General features: G+C 40.2%; 1 protein-coding gene across 4 annotated transcripts in view; it reads right to left on the bottom strand.

Annotated features, from left to right (window-relative positions):
* The window catches only part of FARP1 (FERM, ARH/RhoGEF and pleckstrin domain protein 1), a 215737-nt gene that overhangs the window by 156207 nt on the left and 42929 nt on the right, over nucleotides 1-16601 (bottom strand). The gene's annotated exons all lie outside the window — the stretch shown is intronic.

Here is a 16601-nt window from a genome sequence, read left to right on the forward strand (position 1 = left end):
TTTCAAGTACACAAAACTCCATAACCAAAAATCCATATAGGCCTCTGCACTTACTGTTAATATCATCTTTCTCTTCAGTACGCTTGAAAAACCTGGGAGAAGGTCTGTTCCAAAATACAGTGGAGGTCACAACAGCATCTACGAACACAGAACCCAGATCTGGTTTGTCCTTTGAGTCTATATAAGCCAATAGGATTCCTTCATTACGTTACTGAAAACATCTCCTGGACCATCAACTTCAGTGCTTAAATGAGGAGCTTCACTTTATCAGCCAATGGAGCATCCACACAGCGTTTCTTGGAAAAGTTCCTTCAAAGAAGCGTATAGGGAAGAACAGGCTGTAAATTAATGACCTAAGGCTTGGTTTGTTTCAAATACTTGTACCTCAGCACATTTGGTCATCCACTACCAAAATATATATCTATTTCCATGCTAACTGGTTGTGCCTTAAAGCTATTTTCACTTGCTTGCTTTTTGGAAATGGATGATCAACTGGATAGTGTCTCGTGTTGTTTCAAAACTTGGCATAATGAAATGGCGAGCACTGTTCTAGTGCTCTCTCTTTTCTGAACTTGCCAATTATAATGCGAATTCCTTTAATTATCTTTCTTGGTAACCCACACTGACATCTTGACTTGAACTGTACTCATTAGGACAAGAAAGGACAGTAAAATAATCTCCAAACTCCAGATTTTGTAGAACTGTCACACCACTATTTTAAGCAGTGAGACACCACCACTCTGCGTGCTGTTTCAAGCAGGACAAATACTGGTGTAGTTACTTTACTTGTTTGCAACCTTTAAGCAAGCAGATGCTTAAGCTACCCCAAACCACGGAGGCTCTTGGGTGGTAATTACTCATACTAAAGTCAGCCCTCTACCACTTTCCAGTTGGTGGCCTGAGCAGACTTGAAATGTGTGCTTCCTGCTTTATTTTTTTGGTTAACAGCCCACCTAGTTAAAATACTGCAATAGTCTCTGCCTTCCCTCTTCCCCAGCAAGCTCAGCAGGCACTCTGCCAACTCCTCCTTTTCGGCTGTGAGGGAGAACAAGAACATCCTGCTGCAGCAGCCAGCTGGCTACCTTCTCCTGTCAAGGACTTAATATACTTCCATACAGTATTCAGCTGTTGCTGGATGAGAGACAGAGTGCTCTTACAGTGCTCTTCAAATGGTCCTCCTCCTTGACTAGCACAGACCGAACAGATGAAAGAACCATATGCAAAGGAACAGGAATGAGGGTATGAACACAGCCTTCATTCTTTGGATAATCAAAAGTCACCTAATTCATCTTAACCTTCAAGCTAAACATTTTCTCTCCAGGACAAAGCTCACCGGACAAAAGTTCATGCAAACCTGAAAAACCTTCAAGCTACTTAAAAGTTTTATTGACTTCTCATCATACTTAGCTCAAGCTTGGCTCAATAAAAGCTTTCTTGTACCAAGGATGAAAATGTTTCCACTCTCTTAAAAAGAATGCAAGAAAACCAAACATTTCCAATTTTGTTTTAAACATGAACATTCCCTTTCAATGTCTCTACCTCAAACACTGCATCACTGAGAAACTGAAAATGAAAGCGCAGAAGAATAAGCAGGACTAGCCTTGCCAATTCTTACCTTATTTTTTCTATGAATCACAAATTCAGTCAAGACTGGAACTTCTGTTGCCATGGCAGCAGGAAGCCTACCTTTCCGGTAATTTGAATTACCTTGTTAGTCATTTCAGCTAGATACTGGGAAACTTGCTCCAACTGCTCTTGCCTCACTTCCCTGCCCTTCTGGAGAAGACAGCCTATCCTACAAGAGCCAGACTGCACCGTCCTCCCTCTCCTCCCCAGGAGTCAGCACTCACACGGCAAGCAATACTCGGCATCCTATGGCAGCTCTTCCCTGGGCAGCTGGCAACAGGCTGAAATAGGAGCAGGAGCCTAGGAAAGGAGAAGCTGGAACAGGCAAAAGGGGCCAGGAGAACAACAGGGCTCCTGCTTTGGTGTGAAGATGGGGGCAGCAGAGAAAGGCAATGAGCAGCAGCGAAGCCGAGTAGGAGATGAACTCCCGCAAGCAGTTGGGGCAGACAGCTCCTGGAGAGGACTGAAATCCCACAGTCTTTCTACATTCTGAGAACTCAAAACATTAAACTGCCTCTCAGACAAACAGGTTCAAAAATCAAAATAAACCCAAATCATAGTTCTTTTCTCTATCACTTGCGTTTTCAGAAGCCTGGGTTTCTTTTTAAACTGCTGCAGCTTGCAATGTTCAAAAGTGTGGAGCTGGCATGAGGTGATTTACACCACCTTACTGTTAAGTTTACCACTTAGGTTTCGTTTTGGAAGTCAAGTGTCCATTGTTTTGGGATATCTGTAACTGCCTGTACTGATTTGGTTATTTTGGGTATTTTTGTTGAAGGTATTTTCTGCACTCAAATATATTTTAGACCATTGTAATTTGGATTCAATATATTATTTAAAAGATCATTCTCCCGACACCTATATTAATACTGACAAAAATAACAGATCAGTCCCTTTCTGCCATTACAGAACATGGAGAGAAAGGAACAGGCAGTTATGCTACGGCTGCACATATAACTTTACAGCTCTATACGCAACTGTGCCTTAGCAGTATCTTAGCTACAGCTTTTAGTTCAAATTAATCATATTAATATAACAGACTTGCAATTTGCAGTAATTTTTAAGCGCTACATCATTAACTCTCTGCTATGTGTAAGCATCTGATAGGAGGCAATTAGACAGGGAAGCAAGTGAGGGATTCTGCTTCCAATTCTAACACTGACTGCACTGTGCAGTCACTTCTATTTTCCAGTGCTCTTCCTTTATGTGACTGTGTCATGCTGTGATGTTTGAGACACAAATGCATCAGACCACCAGTGTTGCAAGTACAGCCAAAAAAAAAATACTTTAATTCAGGAAAGTTACAGATTTATACAAGTCCAGAACAATTCTTTCCCCCTTCTCTTAACGTGCTTTCTTATACATTTGCATCTTCAGATGCCCCTTTTTTCCCCACCTATCCTACCCTTCTTCCATCATTCTCTTACCTGCATTTGATGTGTCAGCAAAGTAGATTTGCCCTCCCCTAAATAGACCCATCTTCTTCAACTACCACTCTGCTAGTCAGTCAATGACCGAAGAGATTATTTTTTTACTAAAACGTAATCATCCCCAATAATAATTGGCCCATTTTTGTGATGCAGTTTAAATAGAATAGCTCAAACCTTACAAAGCAGAGATTAGGGGAACAGCTGATGAAACTAATACATCGGTTTAGAGGTAAAAGAAGGAGCTTCTTTACATAAGCAGCAGCAAACTGCTAGAACTTTCTGCCACAGAAGATTGTGGAGGTAGGAGGCATCAGCAGGTTCATAAGGGACTTTGGATGCTGGGGAATAACGAGAGAAAGGCAGAGGGGCGAGCTCATGTGCCAGTGTAGGAGACAAAACGTTAAGCCAGAAGGACCACCAGCCTTAACTCAGTAGGGCATTTATGTTTCCATGAAATTATTTTATCAGAGATGGTCAGGGTACCCAGAAACAACATAAGAAGAAAATGAAGCCAACAAGCTTACTATCTGGCACGCTAGAAGAGTTGTCACGTCTCCAGCTGTAGCCCAGGGCTATCCTTAGAGTTGCAAATAAAAGAGGATGAGGAAGCAACCCCAACTCCAAAGACCAGAAATGCATGTACTAACTTGCAGGTCAGGACAAGTCCTCACTCAAAGCTAGACTTATCTCAGAGAGACCTCCTTGGAACAGCCTAAAACACAGCCAGAAACCCAGCTAACAACTAAGGAGTGTGGAAAATCATGGGCCTAGTGCTCCAGCTCACTCTCTGGTCCTCTTTGCTACCAGTATAGGAATGCAAAAGAAACCCGCCTGTGGACTGAAGCCTGAAAGCAAAGGCAAAGGCATTCCCTCTACAGAGAGGGCTCTACTTGTTGCTACAGTGCTTTTCAGGGCCAGAATACTGCGTACAATTGTGACAGAAGAAGAGGAGTAAAAAAACAGTTTATATGCTGAGGTAACAGGACTGTATACAAACCCAAGCACTTCATGTGCTAGGTGCAGTGGTTTTCAGTCTATGGCAACAAGCACCCAGGAATCCACGGACCATTTCTACATGAAGTAAGTTCATTGATACGGTATCGCCTTCCACACGCATGACCTTTTCAAAGGAACCTGCACCACCATTAGACAGCCTTTCGGGGCCTTCAAATGCCCTCAGATGAAAACAACAGTAATTGGTAATGTCTGTTCACCTGGGAAATTATCAATATGAAGATCTGATGGCTAAGAAGGACAAATTAATTACCCGTGAATAGTGCTAAGATGTCTGTGGGAGAGGAGGACAAGTTATCTATCTTCAGGAATAATCATAATTCACAGTCAAATTAGCCAGGCATCTCCTGTTAAATGAGCATCTCCTGTTAAAACATCTTGCTAATTTGAAATAGAAAATTTAAATGTTAACACCTAAGCTATCAACAGATTCAAAAGTATTAGTTTGTGTTAATTATATTATTATTTAACCCTTTCTACTACTTCTGCTACTAACCCTAAGCTACTTTATTGTCAGGTGAACAAGTTCCATTTTGTAAAAAAATTCAATTTTCAAGTAATTATTTAACAGGCAGTGGCTAGTGAATTAATTCTGAGTGCGCTGAAGGAGTTAACTTTCAGTTTAACTCTCAGTAAAATATTACCACAGAGGCTGAGGATGCGAGTTCTTTTTTTTTTTCTTCCCCCACAGCATCCTAAATAGAAGAAGCTCAAAGGGACAAAAAAAAAAAGCAAACCCAAAACACATACAACCAATTTACTTCACAGCTATACCTATACAAGAAATAAGTCATTCCAGTGCAACTAGCAACAACAGTGTTAACTGACCCCTCAAAGATTTGTTCCCTCAGCCCGAGAAAATGCTGAACTGTTTCCTCAGTAACCTTTTGTCATTTCTCCTGGCCAAGTTGTGCGTATGCGATCTTCCCTGTAATGACACGTAAGCAGTACAGATCTGAAATGCTCTGCAGAGAAGTGACCTTTCCACTGAAAGGCATATATCTTGTTTTGTGGAACAGATACAAAAAGAAATGGCAACAGCTAGACTCAGCTTACGTTAGAGAAATGGAATTAGGAGCAGGTAATCTTTTTGTTTCACTAACAAGAGCAATCTAGTTTGACTTGATAGAAAAAGTCTGAAAACCTAGCTCTTCCACAGGTGTGAATCCAGAAGGTTTTCCTCAGATTTTTTTGGGGGGAGGGGTGGGGTTTGACTTTTTTTAAGCAGCTGCAGTTATGAAAGTCTCCCCTGTTCACAAAGCCTGCTCTCCTGCAGCTTGATATTTCTACCTTGCTCTTCCCGAGATTGCCAAAATCACAGAGTTGAACATGTTGTGACACAATCAGCCATTTGAAGCGTCTGCTTTCCACTTGAATCTTATTTTTAGAATCTTCCATAGTCTTTCAAAGCATACATACCCAAAGTAATCCTTTGACATGAAGCAAAAAAGTAAGAAGAAAACCTGAAGGGTTTGACAAACTCTAGAACATAAGCAAGCTTATGACATGTCTCTCATGTATAAAATTACTACTGTCTCGATTCTTTTATAAGCACACAGATACAACTGCAAACACCCATTTGCCGCACAGAAACCTGAAGCTTTCTACCTCAGAGTTGCCAGTCGCAGGCTTAAAAGTGACAGATCTTCAACTGGTAACTCTGAACTTCAACTAAGGCTCTCAAAGAAACAAGATCCTAAAACACAGTAGTCCTGAATCCTTACAGTTAGTGTTTCTTAGGGACCTTGAGCAATCCGCTCACAGCTGGCCCTGCCTTGAGCGAAGAGTCGGACCAGACTACCTCCAGAAGTCCCTTCCAATCTATTTCATGCTATGAGTGAGCATTTACGTGCTTTCATGAAAAGTGTTTTCTTTTGCCAGCCACCAGTGTTTGTCCCTGGGTGCAGAGGTGTTTCTGAATTGCTCTGGAACATCTAAGAGCACAAAACACCAGGCTACGTTTATTTCTGGTTGCAGCGTGAATCTGTGTGAATCCAACACTAGAAAGTACTTGATAAGGCCCTTTTACAATTCCTGTAAGATACCTTTTATATAAGGTTTGACAAAGCATTCTCTTCCACCTCAATTTATATGTATTAACTTACTTAATTCTGCCAAATCCCTTTTATTTCAATTCTGTTCACGAAAATTGTAGTATCTGAGATTAATTCCAATAGGCAACACTCCCAGAGGAGACCCCTGGATCTTATCATCTTATAATGTAACCCAGCTTATTTCCAGTAACTCCAGTCAACCTAAGACAACGTACACTGGCTGAGGATCTCGCTCATCCCTGTTGGTAATCAGAAAGGGAAGGTGTTCCCCTAACTTACAGTCACTCCAGATCCAGTATCAGCTGTTCTGCCCAAACGTGCTCCTTGTAAAAGACCAGAAAGAGAGCCCTGTAACAAAGTATTACAAAGAGCTATACAACCTGTCCATACAAAGGATACAAAAATGGATGTTTTCTAAGAAAACACAAAACTGAGAAGTTAGATGAGGGTGAGATGAGAGAAGGGAATAAAATTGAGCATCTGCACCTGGTAATGAAGCAATGAAATGTGAAGAGTCGTTTAAGAGCAAAAGATGTCTCCCTTTACGCATGAAGAACTAGCCTCTGAATACTAAGCAACATCTACACAATGAATACTGTCCACTATCTACTAAATGGAGATTATTACAAATAAATTCAGCAAGAACCGTATGAAGATATTATGGCATGAGAACAGGACCAGAATTATAAAAGCAAGGCAAACTGAAGGAAAAAAGAAGAAAGGACTCCAGGTTCAATCAGAAAACCAGGTGGGAAGGTAGCAGTGAAAGAAATGAGGGGAAAAACTGCCTGCTGCTGTATGTTGCATGAATATTTGCATCTGCCAACAGGCCATCAAAAAGCAAATTGGCACCAAGTCATAACTCACCATTTGCTATTTATATTCTGGCAGCGTTATGTTTATGCAATTTCTATCAGCCAAAGCCTTCTTTTAGGGGATGGGGATAAGAAAAGGAGATATTGTAATCTACTGCTGCTACTGCTGTTTGTATTCGCTGAGTTATCTGGTGCTTGAAGTGTGCCTCATGCATCACTTTTTATTCAAAAATTGACATATTTATCCAAGAATGATTTTAACACACTAGCCTTATTCAAATATGTACAAAGGCTTCAGTAGACATTTTCAGCCTTGCATTTTATGTGATTTATGCATTGGCATGTAAAATGCAACATTTAATTGTGCACGTATGCTGTAATCACAGCCTAGTCAAGGCACCTCTCTGGAGCAGTGGAGACAAGTTTACAGATAAGCAGCCTATTACTAAGTCTTTCTGAAGGCTTTTAAACCTGGGAACCGGTGGAGCCCCTTTAGATTGTACCAAGATTAGACAAAGACATACTGCTTTAATCACTTCATCCTAGTTGTGGGTTTTTTAATTTACTTTAAGCTGGTCAAATTTCACTTTAAAACCACAAATTATCTTACGTAAAATATGGACAGAACATCCCACTTGCAGAGTTTGGGTATGGATGAGAATTTGACTATGCCATTGCAGAAAGCGTCCCCAGTTCTGCAGTGCAGATACAGCCTTCAAAAGTGATGAACGCTTGCTCCCCTATACAGCCCGACACGTGACCTGTAATACAACGGCCTGATATTGTGCTGCGGGAGGAAATCATCATCAGGATGAAGTTGGTTGAAGACCTAGGAGATACACCCAGGACTGCCACATCTTTCTGCACCGCTATCTCCTGTTTGTTTGGAGAATACCAATAGCAAGGAATTGAACCAGCAGTTGCAAAAGAGCTGTGAAGAGGCAGAGAGGACAAGGAGGATAAGCAATATAAGGTGGCATGTTCCAGTGCCAAGCAAGGAAGGAACAAGAGATACCAATGAGAAAACCAAGAAAGTGCTAAAATATGAACCGATATAAAGTCATATTCTTAAGCATTTTAAGGGTTGGAGGAGTTCCTAATGTTTATTCTCTCTCCCACCTCTGCAGCTGTGTATTTCCACAGCAGCTTTACCCAAGTCTGAACCACTGCTAACCACATGCCTCTTCCCTCCCCTATGTTGCACCTACATCAGCATCTATCCGATTTTGCAGCAAGCTCCTGGTTGTAGCTAAACTGGTGAAAAACAAAGCTTTTTATGCAGGGTTGCCCCCGCAGGCTGCCTTAGCACGGAGTCAGACAAGCATCCTTGCCAGCGCAGCAGAGCAGGTGGGAACGCCACCTCCAGTAGCTGCTAAGGCTGTGGCTCCACCGGCTGAGCAAACCAGGCATCCTGCAGAAGCAGGGAGGAAGAGAGGGCTTGTGGCAGACTTAAGGTTTAGAGAAAGAAAAAGCACAGGTGATGACCCCTGACAAACAAACGGAGATGAATCCCAGTGCAAAAAGAGAAAATTATCATCCCAAGCTAAAAGGCAAAGCAAGGCTGGATGCAGAGCAAGGAACCCATAGTAGGCAAATAAACCTGGAGAGAGGCATTTCAACAGGTTGTGTTATCACCAGGCAAAAATTGTTTACACATGACCATATTCAACTGAGAATGAACTGAAAGGGAAATGAACGGACAATTTATAAAATGTTGCCATTCTTTTATCATGTACTGCTTAAGCCTTTGTTTACACAGATAGCTTTCCATTCTGTTCAAAATAATGGAGGAAAGCAACTGCACAGGGATTCCACAATAAAGTTTCCTTCATCTCTCAAACAGGTGAGAGAACAAGTTACAGGGCAATATGCTTTTACTTGCAATTTAAGTTACTGAAATTCACAGTGCTCTGAATGGCCATTCATCACGCTGTGTGATATAATCACACACCAGTAGTGCTTTGCATCTGAGCCCAAGTTTTCTGATCTTTTGCTCAGTGCAGGACTATAAACTGGGTGTACTTTGAAATGCCTGAAGTCTAACATGAGATTGTGCTCTTGACAAAGCATCACACTTACACTGCATTTCTTTAGCTATGGACAACACACACTTATTTAATTCATTACACTTCAGGAGGAGGAGGAAGAGGAGGAGGAGGAGGAAGGCAGCTATTTTCTCCCAGAAGCTCATCCTGCTCATTTATTATACCCCTCCAGAGCATATGGCCAGAAGCAGACACAACTGTTTTTCATACAGATCTTAAGGAAAGTAACTTAAGCTTGACCACCTTGTGCTGACAAAGAATGGGCTTAAGAAAATCATGGCATGCATGTGCACCACTGCAGCACACCACCAATGCACTGTTCCTCCACAGCACACTTTCTTCTGTTACAACTGTTCCCTGTTACAACTAGGGCAGAGAAAAGCAGCACTACCGGCCGGCATAAATTTACCTACCCCAACACATCCAAGCTAGACAGCATTGCCGGACAGCTGTGGGGTGCAGGGAAGACTCACATATCACTTTGGCATGGTTGGGAACTAAAAGGAAACAAAGGAATTTCCGTGGAACAAGTTAGGTGCCTAGATGATAAATAAAGTCTAAGCTATCATCCTATGCTCCCCTTACAGGGATATACAAGCACCTCCAGAGAGCAATTAATCTCATCCTAAAATACACGTTTGAGACAGGCATGATGAACAGCCTGTTGAAGGTACCATGTTTTCACTCTAACTATGAAGGAAAGAGTGATTAGCTGAGGCTTTGACATCTAGTTTTAAAATCTTTAAAGCCAGAAGAGACGAACCTCAGTCTCAGGGCAAAGGAAGGAAGCACACAACAGGCAGCTCAGCTCCCCTCCTTCTTCTGACCAGAGGCAGAACATCCCTCCCATTGCCCCTGAAACAGGAAAACGTAGTCCTAGCGACATCAGCCTCCACTTCTGCCTCTGACGACCCACTCACCCATACACTCACACTTTGAAGAGGAGAAAGATGGCAAACACCTCGCACTGATTCCTGGACAGCTGCCACCTCCAAACAGGGTGGCCGAGGGGAACACCCCATAGCTGGGGAGGGAGCCCATGCTCCTCCCCGCACATCAATCCAGCTTCACCAGTAACTGTGCAAACCAACTTACAGGCACAGACATAGTTACCGAAATTAACAGCGTGATTTCACTGACCCCTTCGGCTAGGGCAGCAGTGTTCAGAAACGCTCCCGCACTGCCTTTTCATCCACGGCTGCCCCTCCGTGTGCCAGCTCTGTCCTCTGCTTTGTGCCAGCTCAAGCATCGGTGCATGACTTGGTGAGTCAGCTGAACCGAGAGAGGTTAAAAGCCTTTTTCTTTGAGAAGCCTTCCCTGATTACAAGTTAGGCTAATTCATTCAAGAAAATTACATTCATTTCCCAGTTATCTTCAAATACATCAATCCAGCCTGAAAATGGACTCGATCTGTTGCCACTTAAAATTGTATTCCCACTTACTCTGTTCATTCTACAGAATATCATTAACAAAGAAATCAGCAGTTTAAACAGCCTGCTGCCTCAGGTTACGGAAGTTTGCTTGTGGATTATTCTCTCTTCCGTTCTGAACAGCATATAAATTATTAACACAAGTCACTGAAATTCCCTGTCTTTCAACAAGGACATTCTAATCATCTGTCAACAAAAATCACAGTTTACTGGGTATCTACTAATAATCTTCTGCTGAGAAAAACGCAACTGATATGTTTCAGAATTATAGAAAAAAATGCTTTTCTTCTTGTAATTTCAGAAGATCCAGCAGGGTTGGTGTGACAATTTCAGAAGATCCAGCAGGGTTGGTGTGACAATTAGTGAATATTTAAATGCTTGATATTCATTGGAAATAGTCTGACAGTGATGGCCAAATAATTTCAGGCATGAGAAGAAAAGAAAGTCTCAGACTGATGAATAACTGACATTTGACCTGCTGTTCACTTCCTAAGCTGGAAAAAAATGCAATTCATACTGAATTGAAGTTGAAGCTGGCTAAGAAAGCATAAAACACTGTTTCATGTTTCTGCATTGCCTTACTGTCTAATGCTATTTTATAAAATTGTTTTATTCACTGGTTAAAAGATGCATATTGAGGACAGGGGTAAATACCTAGGACAAAGCAATTACCGTAACCCATGAATGTTACAGAAAATAAATTTAAACATTTATAAAACCGTGGCTGAAATTTTGAATTTAATAGAGTAACATGAAGCTTGTGCAAATTTATAACAAAGCACATGTAATCTTTGTTGTTAAGTATCAAGACTTTCTAATATTAAGCTGCTTCTGGCATGCTTACACTGGCCTGAAGTTGGTGGGGAGTACACTTAATAGAAGTCATTTTCCCCACAAAGGGAATATGAACCACCATTATATGCCTGCACGAACAAACAAAACCAACCAAACAAAACAAACTCACCCAGAATGTTAGCCTTAAGACACAGAGCCCCAGCAGGATTATGAAGTCCTTCTCTCTGAAAATTTGGGACTTGAGGCACAGAAATTCCTTGCCAAGGCACTACAGCCAAACTCCAGTGGAAGATAAATAGTTGTAGACCAAGACCATTTGGTCTTTATTCTCAGATAACCCAAAGATGAAGAAGCCGTTCTCTTCTGAGAGAAAAGCAAATTGAAATGAAATGTTTACAACCGGTGTTTACCGGTGGTTTAGCTTTCTGTTAAGACTCCTGTTGCTTAAGAAACCAGGTGTTAATCCCTCAAAGCAGATGACATTTTCCAACCCTGCATATTTCACAAAGCTTGAATGCATTCAGAGGGAAAGTAAGTTTACATAAGACACAAAACAGATGTTTAATAAACTTGAGTAATCTGACAGACAAGTATGTTTTGGTCTTTCCAAAAGACAGCCACAAAGAGGCAGCAACTATTTGCTTCCAGACACAATAAAGAGGACTTTGGTTTGGTTTTAATTAAAGGGACCGGATCCTAACCAGAAGAAGAATCCTTACCTCCTGTGATATACTTTTATCTCACCTTTGATGCTAATGGGAAAGAAACAACTCTGACTTTCTATTTAGCATCAGTCGTATCATTCCAGTCACATCAACGTCATTCACCCAGAGAGTAGGATATGATCAGTGACAGGCATCGTGTCAGTCAGGGTTAAACCTGGTCTGAGTTGCTGAATCATCCCAGTAGTCTAACATGAGAATCAGTCATTCTTCAGCATTACCTAGAAAGGAACAGCACTGACTCTTTCTGCTTAGGAGTAGTTTTAAAGCAGATTACTTCTGGCACTGAAACAACTATAAAAGTAAATTTAATATAAATGGCAGTAATAAGCAGTAAACATTAAAGGGTTCTCTTCCCCAGAAGTAGAAGATGCAGCTAATAGATCAGCTATTTTTACTGTTCCTTAAAAACTGTATTTCTTTTATAAACTGGTTTGAACCTACAGTGGAGACCATATTAAAACAAACATAAGAAAATCCGTAAGTTCTACTATGGTTTTGTAGAATCAATCCCATTCTCTTCCAACTAACTTAGATGAGACTGGTGGAAATAAAACCAGAGCAAAATCAAGCAGAACTGTACACCTCCACCCTCTCTTGTATAATACACAACTTCTATTTGGCAGCGTTGGGTTCTGCAAATCTTATGGTAGAAGTGTCAACCTTTCAAAATGCCCAAGATCTATCTATATATGATTAACATTATGTGTACAAGGGTGAAAAAATGTTCTTCCTCCTTCACATTATTCATTTTAGCTAAAGCTGTTGTCCTTTTACCTAGCAGAAAGGGACTGTATTTGCTCATTTATCACGTAGTAGTAACCCAGCCAAACACTAGCTGAAACAGACTGGTGTATTTTGGACTGCTGCGGTCTTCAGTTAACATACCCAACTAATTTTTCAGGCAATACAGCCAAACTGGAAATTAGAAACAAAAAGCAAGAGACAAAAATCTGTTCCACCCTTGCATGCAACCCCTTCGTAAAGTTAACACCATGACCAACAGCTGCAAGCGCTGAATGATCATTAACTTTCAACCAGTGGTCTGATTTTCAGGCAATAATCACCCATAACTGCAGCTGAAGCCAGCTCTTTGACAGACTCAAACTAAAGGTACAGAAATTCAGTCATAAAAAGCTGAATAACTTCAAAGGAGGGAGGATATTCTACATAATTTATCTTTTCATAGCAGAATAGACAAAAATGTGCTTGAAAAGATAATTGATGAATTTTATACTTTCCTTTTTTGTTAAAGGCAGTAAATATGAAGTGAAAGTAATACCGTGATAAACTTTTTTGAAAGCAGCAGTGCCTACCTTTCCCACGCCTCCCCCAAGCATCCGTATTTGCTTGAAAAGAGTCATGCAACCAGCTAACTGGGCTGGCAAGGAACACTAGATGCGTGTAAGAGATCTAGGCTTATCCATTCAAGCTTTCACTGGCTTTTTGGAATATAGGAATGTTTGGATATTCTGCAATGAAGTGTTGTCTGTTAACAGTAAGCAGAATGTAAGATTTTTCTTATGTACCCTTCCTTTTACAATACTGCATTTGCAGAGATTGATGAAAAGGCCTTCATTGTGGGCTTCTGTTTTCAAGTCTCCCATACAAACTCTCTCCATATACTTTATAGGTTTTTTCCTCGCAAAAAATATCATTTACAGGCCCATATGAAGCCATGTGGATCTCTCTTTCTTACCTTTTTTTTTTTCTCCTTTCTTCTTTTTTCTTCGTGAGAAGCTAATACAATGAGCTGGTACAGTACAATTAAATAGCACTATAACACTAGCACCAAAAGCTGGTCAGTAAAAATCAACTTTCCTTTAGAAGGACAAATGACACCAGAGTTACTTCATTTTTAAACAGCCCAAAGAGCAGCAGCACTGGGCAGGAATGGAAGTAGGTCACGTTTTTCTCCTTGTTTGTTATATACAGAACAGACATAGAAATGTGAAGGATTTTGCTCTAATAAAAAGAAGTCATTTGCTTACGATGGGAGAAAGGGGATTGCCTAAGTGCAAGGGTATTGAATCTTGTCTCCTGGAAAATAATTTAAAACAAAAAAACCCCAACAAACCAAAGACCACCAAAAAAACCCCAAACCAAACCAAAAACAAACCCAAGAAAAACAGCACACAGATAAGATCTTTTTCCGGTTTTAGCTAATGGGGAGGCTGAACCTGTAACAAAAGAAATTGTAGGAATAGCAAGGAAGGAGAATGAGACAGATGGACAGTCCCAACTACTTCACTACCTCCCCCAAATTCAGGAAGTAGCACCACCAGCATCTGTTTCTATTTTTACACAGAGTTCACGAGCAAATAATAAACTGGCATGACTTAAACTTCATGCCGTCCTACAAAACACATTACAAGCAGCAATAAAACTAAAGTTTGGCCCATTTGCTAATGGAGAAAAGAATGTCCAGCAAAATTCCTGAAACTGTAGGAAACATAAAACCTTCTCAGTTTACACTTTTATCATATTTGGAAGGTTATTTTCATAACCATGGCAGCTCAAGTTTTGAAAGAATAGTTCAGACCTTCAATCATGCAGAAAGCCTTTAATTCTCCACTGAAAAGCAAGTCCACAGATGTGCTTTGGCACGCATGTTTAACATCCTTTGCCCACAGCCACACCTGCTGCTCCTAAAATATTTTGTTGAAATGGTGTCACTTTCTTTTTCTGTGTATACTGTACCAATCTGGCTAAAAACAGCAAGCTTGTAAATGGCAACACGGGTTTTCCAACATGAATAAACATCTCAATTTAGATGTATTAAAAGTTTTTCAGTTTTGTGAGATGGGACTAAAAAAATTAATACCTTTTAGAGCAGACTGAAAAAGATGTGTATTGCTCCATTTGACTATGGATACCTTGAAGAAAAAAGGCTTTAGGAATCTGCTCTAAGAGACTTTATAGTCTAAGCATCCTGCAAATTTCACCACAAGATTTGACTTTAAAACCAACTGGACTCTCCTTGAATAGACGTGTCTAAGAAATAAAAGCCTCAGAAAATAATCATAGTGAAGTGATCTGAACAGAGAGGTTTTTTAAACCCAGATCTTCCTGAAGTTTGAAAACAAAAAGTAATGTGGACATCTTCTAATACTGAAGACCAAAAACATACTGTTTTCTCAAACTCCCAGAAGCAAAGCTGAAGTTATATGGGTGCATTGCATTCACTCATTACTTACATTTGCTTCTAAGCAATTTAATGAAAGGGACCTGATCTCAAAATAGTTCCTACTAAGTGTTTGTTAAATAGGATTATTAACTCTTACAAATTGCATGTCATTTCCAAAGTACGATGAAATAGCAGCTGCAGAAAAAAAAAAAGTCGTCTCTGGGATAACAGGGATATTTGTACCACATAAGATAAGCAGCACAAGTTTCATTAGCATTTGATAATTTAAACTAGAACTACACTTTTGAACAGCGATGATTACTTAAAGACTGCTAATTTTAGTCTGTTTACTATGGATATTTGATAGGCATTCTGAAGGGCACAAAAATACAACACGTTGCTACATACATGAGCATTTCACTTGGTGACAGTTCAGTTCACATCTGTCCAGAGAATTTACTTTCTACTACAAGATAATCTGAGACTAAACACGCAGTTGTAGTCAGGTCACAAACAGCAGCACAGAGCAGACCAAAAAGCATGTGCGTGTACACACACAAAACAAACAAAACCTTATAAACAGGTAAAAGTTATTTTTTTTTCACAAGGATTTTCCTTATCCGAATTCCTTCATCTTTAATATAGGGATAACATTTTTCCAGTGACGATAAGCACTTTCACAGAGCACTATACATGTAAGATCCATGTATCTCGCTGGTAACCCCCCATTTCACAGAAGGGAAAACTGAGCCAATGAAGGCATGGAAGTTACCATAGCTACATAAAATGCAAGTAACAAAGGATGAAATTTGAACTCAGGTTTCCAGTTTCCTATTCACTGAACCCTGAGCACTTTGAAAAATATACATTCCAGTACACTTTCATAACAGCAACAGTGTTCAGTAACCTTACATGTTAATTACCTAAGCATGGCGTGTTAAAATCATTAGTGGTTACTAACAGCTATAGTGTAAAACAGAATCGGTCGTTGTACCAAAACTAATTCAAACTAATTCTTCTGATCACACACAAAAGCAGTAGTAACTCTGTTTCCTTACTTGGCAAGTACAAACCTAGATTAATTTCAATGGGCACTGACTGTATAGAGAAACTTTACATGAGACTGCTGTGATTCTTTCCTTGCACTCAATGGATGTGAGCACTTGGTGTCAGTAAGAGTGATATAAATTAGTGAAAACTTTGATGATTTCAAGTTACCACCCTAAGGACTTGCCAGGGGAAAAGGAAACAAATCTGTATAGATCTACGATTTACTGGATAAACAGCAAAACAGTACCAAGGAAACAGATAAACTGTTCAGCAAGTAGAGGAAATCACTGATGTAGTATTTGAAGAAAAAAAAAAAAACAACCAAACACCAAGGACTTTCATCTCTTCTGAAGCTGTTCAAACAAAAACAAAATAATAACTGTAATTTACAGTTCACTTCACTGTTTAATGTTATTCTATTACACCATCATCTAGTTAATGCTGATACAACAGCCATTTTCTCTGCAACATAAATTCATTAGCTAAAGAATCA

This window comes from Aptenodytes patagonicus, chromosome 1 (genome assembly GCF_965638725.1).
Source record: "Aptenodytes patagonicus chromosome 1, bAptPat1.pri.cur, whole genome shotgun sequence".
NCBI classification, from domain to species: Eukaryota; Metazoa; Chordata; class Aves; order Sphenisciformes; family Spheniscidae; genus Aptenodytes; species Aptenodytes patagonicus.